This window comes from Bemisia tabaci, chromosome 9, assembly GCF_918797505.1.
Source record: "Bemisia tabaci chromosome 9, PGI_BMITA_v3".
In the NCBI taxonomy this organism is placed as follows: Eukaryota; Metazoa; Arthropoda; class Insecta; order Hemiptera; family Aleyrodidae; genus Bemisia; species Bemisia tabaci.
Window position 1 is genome coordinate 3,318,956 of NC_092801.1, and position 11,474 is coordinate 3,330,429.

At 39.3% G+C, this 11,474-nt stretch overlaps 1 protein-coding gene across 2 annotated transcripts in view; it reads left to right on the top strand.

The window, feature by feature from the left end:
* Positions 1–2,371: 2,371 nt before the first annotated feature.
* LOC109044084 (uncharacterized) overlaps positions 2,372–11,474 on the top strand; it is a 67,848-nt gene continuing 58,745 nt past the window's right edge. Inside the window, exon 1 of one of the 2 annotated variants that reach the window (XM_072304578.1) lies at positions 2,372–3,081. The gene's annotated coding sequence lies outside the window, so the exon portion shown is untranslated. The remainder of the gene's footprint in view (positions 3,082–11,474) is intronic. The other variant, XM_072304577.1, reaches the window with a different exon arrangement.

An 11,474-nucleotide genomic window follows, 5' to 3' on the forward strand; every position in this document is an offset into this window, starting at 1 on the left:
ACCATCTGATGGTAGATTAACGACTCTAACATCGAGCCTTGAAGGTGATCTTGTACTGAATTTGTTTGAAAAGTAACCAAGAAGTTTAGCGCACTGCACTGTACTACTCCGTTGAAATTAAGATTAAATGCGTGTTAATGAGATCTCGGTATAAAGTTAGGCATGTTCACTTTTATCATTTTTTCTCATCATCTTTTTTCATCATTTTTTTTTCATCATCTTTTTATGATTACTTCGCTTCGACGTCGAACCTTCCAAACCACTTATCTCATTTCCAGTGTTTCAAATCTCTGCTCTCATTTATTTTTTTTTTTAAATGAGAAGAAGACAACATCATTACTTGAGGTTTTAATAGAACTTTCTTCGCATAGAGGAGAAAGAGCAAAGCAGATTTTAAGGATTGACTTTAAATGGTTTACCATTTGGATTGCATTTTGCAAAAAGAAACCAAGAGCATTCCAATGTTGCTAAGATTGTGCAACTTTTTTAGCCTGCAAATACATACTGATCATCTAAACGAGTTTTATCTTTACTCCCAATAATGAACTATGAATTCAAGACGAAAATTACCTTTGTAAATTCAAGTTTCCGCATGATTTCAGGAATATTTTGCAAAGATTGTAAGTTGCACAATCCTTGCAACACTGGAATGCTCTTGGTTCCTTTTTGCAAAAAGCGATGCATTTGAAAAATAAAGTACGAGAGGAAGTCTGCAACGTCGCCAACCGATATACTTGGTTTGAGAGTTTCTCGGTCGACTTAATTGCTTCACTTATTAATGAGTCTCTTCTCACTCGATTCACTTGTACGTGTTGCGACTAATTCAGGAAAAACTGGTCACGCCGTAATTGCGAAGAACATCGTATGAATATTCATGCGTTGCCAAATTTCTTCTGATCAAGTATTTATTTAGAGGAATGTCATTGGTATTATTACAGGAAAATTTCAGGTATTTAAATTACCTGTCAATAAAAGTCCGCGGGAAAAACGAAGGATACATATTCAACTATTCGCAAGTAAACTCGATTTTTATTAGGAAAGATGTGGAGACTTTTGTATGTTCATACAGAGGTTTTCCGTAACATTACCGTTTTCTCGTTTCCATGCATGTCCAATCTATAATCATCTTCTCTGCAAAATTCGGCGTTCTCCTAGACGGTGGAATACGTAACTGCATTCCAAGGTTGCAAAATTGACGGAAACAATTACATTTTTCACAAAAATTTGACCGTGCGGTTTCTGTCCGAAATTTTGCTGACTTTAGAGAGTAATCATAGTAGAAAAAATTCAGAAATTTGCATTATAGAGATGCCTATCCTGGTAGTGATGACTTAAGATGATTCGACGGATGCCATTTTTTGTGTCAGAGCGACGTGCTATATATCGTATCGATTCGTTCCATAATTTCAACTATACTTGTCATTTGTTTCGACTTTTAAGATCACAATTTTGTTTTCAGGAGACTGAACAGTTCACTCACCAATTTTGACAAACGAATTCAACGTAATAAAGGCGTGGTTTTTTTGGAGGAAAAATGTCGCATTCAAGTGCAGTTTCGATATCAGTATCGAATGCGATATTTTTCCTTTTTAAAAAACCACGCCTCTATTACGTTGAATTTCTTTGTCAAATTTGGCACATAAATTCTTTAAACTCATGCCAACAGAAGTGCGACATCAAAATTAGAAAATAAAGGACAAGCAGCTATCTCTGGGAGGATAGGGGGCAATGGCGATTGGGCGTCGCAGAGCGCGAGGCGGCGCTATAAAAGCGACTTTATGTATGTAAGGACAAGCAGCTGAAATAATGAAACGAATCGATACGATATATCGCACGTCGCTCTGACGCAAAAAATGGCGTCCGTCGAATCACCTTAAAAAGCTGTCACGAAAGACTCCTAGGAACTATTAAAGATCTCGTTTCAGTAAAAATTAAAATTTTGGGGTGGAAGCGAAAATTTCTCCGATTGAACTAAAATAATGATAGTTCCCTGTAAAATGACACAAAAAATTCGATTTTCTGGTCTGCAACTCAGGACTGGAAATCCGCCAAAAACATTATTTTTTTGTCGCGCAAGTTTTTAGAACGCCCTGCTTTAAAGAATTTCTGCGGTAAGTATTTTCAAATTTATTGCGGTTCTTTAGTGTAATTTACTCCCCAAATCCCCAGAATCGATTGAGGGTGTCCTTTTTTTTTAAGTCGGAGATCTCATATCTTTCTCCTTTTTTTCTTTTTTTTTGGTGAAAAATTTGCACATTTACTATTCAGCATGACAGTAATTATTCAACCCTCCAAGCCGAGGCTTGCGTGAGGGAGTTTCAATCCCTCATCCACTCTTGAATTACAAAAAAAAAAGAGTCATAAAAAAACACCAAAAAAAGGAACAAATCGGAATTTTGATTAGGATTAAAAATAAATCACAGGTTTGCAAATAAATTGCAACTACACTGTAAAATTATTAGTATCGTGCCAGAGTCTTATGCATGCATGTTGTCCGTTCACCAATTGAAAGGGCTCTCTTGCGTATTGAATTCGCGAGCCAATATTAGCCGGTTCAATTAATTACTCTCATCATTCCATCTTCTGGCATGTGATCTGGCGTGACAGTGCTCGCTCTATGACCAGAAAATTCGGCGCTTAAACTCCAAATATTGTTCATGTGAAAGATGCTGCCAATTCTAGCCTCCTACCAGCAGCGCGCCTTCAATCCTGCAGATACGACGCAGACATCCATCAAGCACGAATAGTTGTATCTCTGCGCCGCGCCGGCAGTATCTGGTTATTGCTGTTTTCTCGGTGCATCGGTACATAACCTCAAATCTCTTGAGCGGTTTATTCAGGTCAGGGTTTATTTCATTGTTTCATGTCTGTTTACACGTACATGACCTTACTTGAACCATGTTTCAGTGTTATGGTAATTAATGACAATGACTTTCTAGTGTTACTCATCGTCAGTTGAAACGAGTTAGTGTTTTATCCCTTTTTTGTACGTTTTAGATCGTGAAATTCAGTGTCGAACCATTCTTGTTACCTTACCAACTGAGGTCACTTGCACCCTTCCGAAGGAAACTTTTAAAGTCTGTAAGTAGCATATCAGTTAATAGATTTTTACATCATATATCACTGTAGAAAATTTTTCTTTGAGCCCTAAGGAGCTTGCCTCTAATATTTCTTGCAACAGAATTCTGTACCAACCAACTGGAACCTCTTCGGAGGTCAGTGTGTTCGCAACTGCGTCTCATGAAATTCCCCAGTTGGAACGCAATTATCAGCACTTTCCAGACAAACAATACACCAAATGAAATGCGTCTAAATTTTTCTTTTAACATGCCAAAATAAGCATCTTTCCCACAAATAATACGCTGAATGGAATTTGCAGAAATTCTGCGTATAACACATCAAATGGAACGTGTCTAAATTTTGCATGTAATACGCTTAAAACGCATTTTATTTGAAAATATACGGGTAGTTTTCAAAATTTTAGCAGAACAGGCACAGGAGTGGCAGGTTAATCATAGAATATGCAAGACGCATAGTGGGTCGCAGGGCATCATATCATACGTGCTGCGTCTCAAAAGTCGTAAAATGGAGATGTCGCAGGCAAATAGTAAAATCAGGCATTTTGTCAAATGCCTAGGCAAATAGTAAAATACTCTAACTTAGATTGAAATGCCGAATCTTTTCCTAATTTTAGGAAAAATAATAAATTGCTCCTGTAAGATACAATTCTCGGTAAACATTTGCATCACACAATAGTATTTTAAACGATTTTAAGCCCCTGAACAGACACTCGTCTTGAAATTTTCAGCATATCATAAAATACAGAATTTTTAGAATGTGAACATATGAAAATATGAGGAGGAATTAAAGAGGTACTTAGAGACAAAAGGAGTTCGTAGGTTTGATGAGTTATTTTTCGAAAAATATTGAAAACTCACGAGCTCTTTGCGATAAATTCACAAAATTGTGGAAACCGTCAAAATATTACTATCTGCTTAGACATTTGACAAAATGCCTGATTTTACTATTTGCCTGCAACAGAGACACTGCCGGAGGTGATTTATCCCTTGTTCTTGGCAAGTGATGTATTGCTTTGGTCATATTAAAAAATTTCGGTAGGTTTTGACTTCTTAGCCTTACCAAGGCGGTTTGCCCCAGTGCACAAGTCTTAAGAATCACTCTCATCAGAGAGTATTGCAAGAAATAATAATAAGATTTGCCCAAGAGAAAATCATTGCGTATAGTCTAATCGTCACCTTCTGGCCAAAGTATCACAAGCACAATGCAACGATTAAAAATTTCTGTCACAATTTTATTTTTTTTATAGAGAAATTGTTGGTTGAATCTGTTTGAAAATTTCACTAAATTTCATCGTCAGCACAAAGAAAATTTGGTGAAATTTTCGGACAGCTCTGTTAAACAATTTCTCTCTAAAGAAATAAAATGGTGGCGGACGTCGAAATAGTCACATGGTGCTTGTGATACTTTGGGCGGAAGTAATACCATCTACCCATACCTGTCATTGGTTTGAGGGAAACTGGTCGTAACTGCGGAGAACACACAGAATCATTCAAGGAGGACTTTAAAAAATTGATTTTTATACTTGAGAAAGTGAATTTGTTCCGGGCGTGGAATTTTCAGTTGAATATCTATGCAAGTTTTATCGAAAGAAACAAATTTTTTCGACAGAGTTACTTTTTGAATGAAGGAATAAATATTGAATGTATGTCAATGTATGGAAGAAGGACAGTAAGGGTGATAATGGATGCAACTCCCAAACGTATACTTTGGTGAGGGGGTTAATGGGATCGGAAGCCTAGCGGCCTCCCTCCGTTCCCTCCGCAGTTATTACTAACACTTGATTTCTCGAACGGCCAGGAATGCTAAGTAGGAATTGTCGGAAGTTGACGTAATGTGCAGGGGTCATTGACCTGTTTTATGCTTAAAAATACAAATCTGCCAAGATTTTTGACTTGGCCCATGCGATATAGCGGACATCAGTTTTTTACTTACCAGAGAGGCTGGAAAGGATCGCCTCGAAAAAACCGGACCTGTTTTCATTTTTTTTTTATTGGAAAGCAACTAGAATGCTTCTGCTGCTAGAAATCATCAATTTAAGTTCCTTTTGATTCAAGAAAAAAAATTTTTAATGTAACGGTGTATTCTGCCTATTTGTTGATGTTTAACAAGATCTAAGTAATAGAATCCTGATACAAGTCAACTTTATTTCGAGGTTTAGAACTGCAATTGACTCACAGACCTGTGAGGTTTGCAACTGCTGCTTCGGTTATGAAGAATCACTTTTATCCAAGCTCTTGACGGATTATTTTAGAACCCATCTCGCCAGGTGATACTTCCTAGCTTGGCTGGGGAGGTCGAATAAATTCATGTTTTAAAAAACCCAATCAACAGTGTAGCAGCACGTCGAATAACTGGATTGCATTTTGCAATAAGGAACCACTATCTCTGGCCTTTTCAGAAAAGCACCTTTCTGCATAGGGAAACCAGTGGCATATATGCTGTTTATGAAATGAGCCAGAAATAGTGGTTCCTTATTGCAAAATGTGGTCCAACTAGTCTGCCGTGCTAAGGAAGAACGCCGTATGAACATTCGAGAGTTGCCGAATTTCCTTCGATAAAACGTTTATTTTTGAGGGAAGTTATCGATATTTTCCCTTGAAATTTTCAGGAACTTTAGGCGAAATCGCGAACAAAATAATCTGAAATACTGGATGGAAAATATTCAAATGTTTACAAGAAAATTCGTGTTTTATCGAAGGTAATTCGGCTACGCCTGATGGCTCATACGGCGTTCTTCCTTAGCACGGCAGTATTAATGTGGTTGCTCAAGTTAATTCCGTGATAGAAAGTGACGACGCATAAGTAACGCCTTCATTGTGTAAAGATGCTTCCAAAGGTAGCCTTAGAGTCGGAATAGTTGGACTGCATTTTGCAATTTGGAACTATAAATTCTGGCTCATCTGAAAAAACACGTATGTGCATAGGGGAACTAATGGCACATACGTTGTCTTTAAACCGGGCCAGAATTTATAGTTCCTAATTGCAAAATGTAGTCCAGTTGTAACCTTTAGGAACCTGATCTGAGTGTGAGGTTTCAAAATGTGATTATTTATTTAATGAAATCGCGTTTTCGGGCCTTTAGGCAGGTCCTGTCAGGTATAATCGCTTGCGATGAAAAGTCTAAAAACGTCTCTAAATGCACAGCTCGGGCCAGCATACATAATTTCACGTGGTCAGCACAGTTTTCTTCAAAAAATTTCCCGCATTCTCTTTTTTATACTTCAATGTAGCCACATTCGCAAACATGATCTGTCGTCCCTATTGTGAATCGCGTTTTTGCCGATCGAAGTGGCACGTGAAGCATATGTGCGTGCCGTTATATCCCTAAAAATTTGTCCACGGACACAATTTATGCGTGATTAGCACAGGTTTTCTCCAAACGTTTTACAATCCCTTGTCCCTAAGCAACATCGTCGTATTCGCAGCTGTATTTGTAAGTCGTATTCAGCGCAAATTGCTTTTTTCGCCGATTAAAGTCGCAGGCAAAGAAGAAATGTGCGCCACTGACGATCTGAAAATCTCTGGTTTGGTTCAGCATGAGCTAAGTTTTAAATAACAAGGTCCTAATACGGTCGTGCTGCGGAAGAACGCCGTATGAACATTCGACAGTTGCCAAATTTCCTTCAATAAAATGTTCATATTTGAGGAGAGTTACGAATATTTTCTCTTGAAATTTTAAGGGACTCCAGGTGAAATCTCGAATAAAATTATCTGAAAAATTGGAGGGGAAATATTCATGAGTTTACCAGGAAATTCGTGTTTTATCTGAGGAAATTTGGCAACGCCTGAACAGCGTTTTTCCTTAGCACGGCAGAATACATCGAGCGACTCGCATTTTTCGGTGTACGCCAACTTTTCTGTCCCGCGTTAAAATCTCTCGAGTATTCCTGCATTTTTATCCTCGAAAAAACTTGGATTTAAGTTAAAGCTGTAAGTATGCTGAATTCAAGGATATAGTCAGTTTCTTTTTCTATCAGCATTCTTCAGCATTTCTTCAGCATTCTTGGCGGGAAAATTGAGAGGATACCCTCCTAGATAAACGTCGTATTTTTTTCAAGAAATGACGATTGTTTTAGATATTAGAATCGTTACTTCACGTTTTTTGATAAACAGCTCACCGTGTAATCTTCCATCTACTAATATAAATCTCGAAATGAATAACTTTGAAGTTGGCAAAGTTGCCGCCCAAAAACGGGGTCGTAAATATTTATAGAGGGAAAACTGCTATTCATGCGTAAAATTACATTTGAATGCTCACATCGTCACCTTCCAGGCAAAGTATCACAAGCGCCATGCGACGTTTAAAAATTTCCGCCGCCATTTTATTTCTTTACTGAGAAATTGTTGGTTGAATCTGTTTGGAAATTTCACTAAATTTTATCGGCAGCACAAAGAAAATTCGGTGAAATTTTCGGACAGCTTCGTTGAACAATTTCTCTGTAAAAAAACAAAATGGCGGCGGAAATTTTTAAACGTCGCATGGCGCTTGTGATACTTTGCCTGGAAGGTGACGACATACAGCGTTCCTCTTTAGCACGGCAGAACCGCATGAGCACTGCACCTTTTTTGCTCATGTCTATTTTCTCTTCCTTTGTACCTCCTTTCGTTCCTTTTTCCCATCGTTTTTTTTTCTCGTTTTCCTCCCTTTTCCCCATATTTTCTTCCACTTTTTCCTTTCCTCCCCCCCCCTGTTTCTCCCCACAACGCTGAAAAATCTTATCAATTTCTCCAGGGGTGCCTTCTAATCCGTCACGACCTCCGACCAGTACTGCATGAACTCATGATCCGCCTCGAGACCAGTGGCGTGGCGTGAATAATCGATTATCGATATCTCGCCATTTGAAACTATGGTAAAGAATCGATTACTAAGGTGCTCGCTGCGAAACCCTGATAATCGATCTTTTTTCATAGGTTTAAATGGCATAACAATCGATATATCGCAATTCACGCCACGCCACTGCTCGAGACGTGCCATGGCCTCCGCCAGAATGACCTCCGAGGTAACCGTCCATGATGGAGCCCCAAAAATTAAGGCCACCGCCTTAGACTGATTCAGTGGCTACGTCATGATTCAAATGTAAACAAACACACAACCTTGTTTCTGATTCGCGATCTTCGTGCCATGGTGTTAAAATGCGTCCAAATGTTTCTTGCAATCAAATGACTCGTGTTTAACGAGCCTTAAATTAATTTATGACCGCGGTCAATGACAAAATTTTTATATACAGGGTTATTCAAAAGTTACGCACCACTGGCCATGAGGGGGGTGGCCATTTGAAATTTTTGACCATTTTCGGCCCATTTTAGAAACAGCATACATGCTCTAGGTTTCCCTAGGCAGATATGTGCTTTTATGGTAGAACCAGAAATAGTGGTTCCTTATTGCAAAATGTAATCAAATTAGAACTAAAGTTATGGCCAGTGCAGTGGTGCGTGACTTTTGAATAACCCTGTATCAAAACAATCAACTCACGAAGAATTCGTGAATGAGCTTATGTTAGTTTGTTTTGGTTTGAACCAAGAGTTCGATATTACATCGAATGATGGAGTCACGAAATCAGTCTATTACCATGACAGCATCTAAGGTCTCTCTATCTCTGAGTGCTTTTACCGTCTTGATACAATTATTCGTGCTTGACCGATGTGCGCTCTGCATAAAGACTAACATTGAAGGCGCCTTTTTTTGCCCTGCATATACTTGCCTTCATCCCGTGTGCGGCCATAAATACTAGAAAATAAATCAATAAATACCTTTGTCGCCAGTTGACGGCCATGCGGAAGAGTGTCGTTTCCTGCCTGGCTCGGGTCACCGACCGCCACAGCTGGGTGCAAAGCGAAACGAAGGATGAGATCTCAAGGCGGTTCTTCGCGTCACCAGATGCGTTGTTAAAGTCCACAACTGCCCAACGAAATTTACCCGCTGAGCGTTGAGCTCAACGCAAGCGTTGGTATGAATTCTGGTGGATTTACCCGTTTTCCAAGTTGGCTGCTCAGCAAAGTGCCCAACAGCTCAGCGAGGTTTCTGGCTGCTGCCGAGTTTGCTGGATTGTTGTTACGTCATTGTTTGCATCAATATCCGCCATTTTTCCGCACTTCTTCGCCACATCGTCACCTTCCAGGCAAAGTATCACAAGCGCCATGCGACGTTTAAAAATTTCCGCCGCCATTTTATTTCTTTACTGAGAAATTGTTGGTTGAATCTGTTTGGAAATTTCACTAAATTTTATCGGCAGCACAAAGAAAATTCAGTGAAATTTTCGGACAGCTTCGTTGAACAATTTCTCTGTAAAAAAAATAAAATGGCGGCGGAAATTTTTAAACGTCGCATGGCGCTTGTGATACTTTGCCTGGAAGGTGACGACATGCTCTTCATCAGGCTGACTTGCAATTGCTTATAGTCGTTGCACCGCGTCAATTTCGTAATAATGTGGGTGTTATCAAGATTTAAATGTTAAAAATCTTAAATTTCAATGATACCTAACCTCAAAATCCGCAGAATCCAACGGGAATTTAAGAAGGACACCTCGATTTTCTTCCGTCTGTTGAGCTGACATCGTCGTCGAGATGACGTCAATCCTGCTAAGATTCGGCCATTTTTGTTGGGCAGCAAAAGTGATTTAACAACGCACCTATTCTGCGATCCCTCGTTTGCGCGGCGTTTGAGTCTGTGGATGGCGTCTCTGCTGAAATGGAAAATCTTCTCCCTGAAGGGTGCGTCGCTGTTGGAAGTGACGGTGGGGCCGCCCCAAGGCGGATAGAGAATGGTGGTCGCATTTCGTACCCTCTGGACGTCACACGGTATCGGGTACATGGGCCAGTGGCCCAGCGGAAAACCAGTGGCACCATCGTGTTTCTCGCGAACTTTTACATAAGAATCAATAGTTAAATCGCAAATTCCTCACACATGCAACATCTCCATTGTGACCAGTTTTTTTAAACGGGACCTTATCTTCAGGGAGCGAATAGTCCAGGAGAGCCTAATTTAAGGGGGAAATGTCGAAATTGAGGATTACGTCGCGGTTGCTATGCCCGGAAATAAAATCCGATTTGTTATTTCAAGAATGTCTGCGTTACCTTTGGAAATGTATTTAACCGCAAGAAACATCCATATGAAACTGATTCGATCTTTTTGCATCTGAAAGAACTGGGATTATTTCTTATCCAGGTGTCTTGTGCAGGGATTGCTTCAAATTGTTTTTCATTGCTGAAGCCAAAATTTACCTCGGTATTCTCTACTTTTCCACCGATTTTCCGGAACCTCAAACTGCCTAAAAGACAAAATTGTGTTCGTTTTAATTTGGGGAATTGGATTTTCCAAAAAATTGATACTTGATACTTGATGGTGGAAAGGAGATACGGTCATTTTTCGCTTCAGCTCCGAAATATTGATGGGAGTAACTCTATTAGACACTTGAATGAAACGGTTTCTCCGTTCTCTTACACGCTAAACGATCGGGGATCAGTTTTAGATGGGAGTTCCTTACAGCTTCTCATCGTTCTATCTTTGGACATGCGATGTACACCCGGAAATTGAAGCGGTGATTCTGAAGCACAATACAATCGGAACACGTGTTCTCTGGTGTTCTCTTGTCTCAGTTGCACCGTCCGTCGTCATAAAGTAGCGACCGTGACATTTATATATCGTCATAGATATCGTCAATTTTACGCAACGTCAGTACCTACGCGGTACGCCCTCATAGCATACGAAAAACAAGTTTTATTTATTTATTTATTTTAAAGAAATATTTCACTTTGATCTGTAAAAAACACATTCCTAGTAAATGAATGAGACAATGCTCTTAAGCAATTTTAGGGAACGATTTTGGGTTTCATGGTTTTTCTAACCTTTTAAGCGCTCAGCCGATAGGCAGCGCTTTTTGATTTCGACTTGACTCTGAGTACTAGATACTAGTGCTAATGCGTTTAAATGGCGCACCAGCTCATCGATGTGTAGGCTTTTTGGGGGGGTCCATTTTTAAAATAAATAAAGCTGTGAAAACTGTATTTTATGCTTTTAACGTAATGCGTAGGTAGTTTCGATCGTTTGTCTATAAGAAAATTTCTTAGCGGTAGAGTAATTCTTATCGAAATTGATCGTTGAACTCAAATGAAGCCTAAAAAAAACGCGCCTGATGAGCTCAACGGTGAGCTCATTTTCGGGAAACAAAAATACGCGTTTACGGTTTCCTTGGTAACCTTTGTTTGCTATCAGCTGATGTTTTATCTCCATTTCCCAGCCAAGTCGACGGAGTTTATACGTCCTTTCTTCATTAAATACATTTACTAACACCTGAGCGCTTTTCTAATACGACAGTATTAGAACTTTCCCGCTTGTTTTAGATTTTAAAATATGCCTCCAATAATTTGACCCAAAAATAAGAAATATTTTTCCT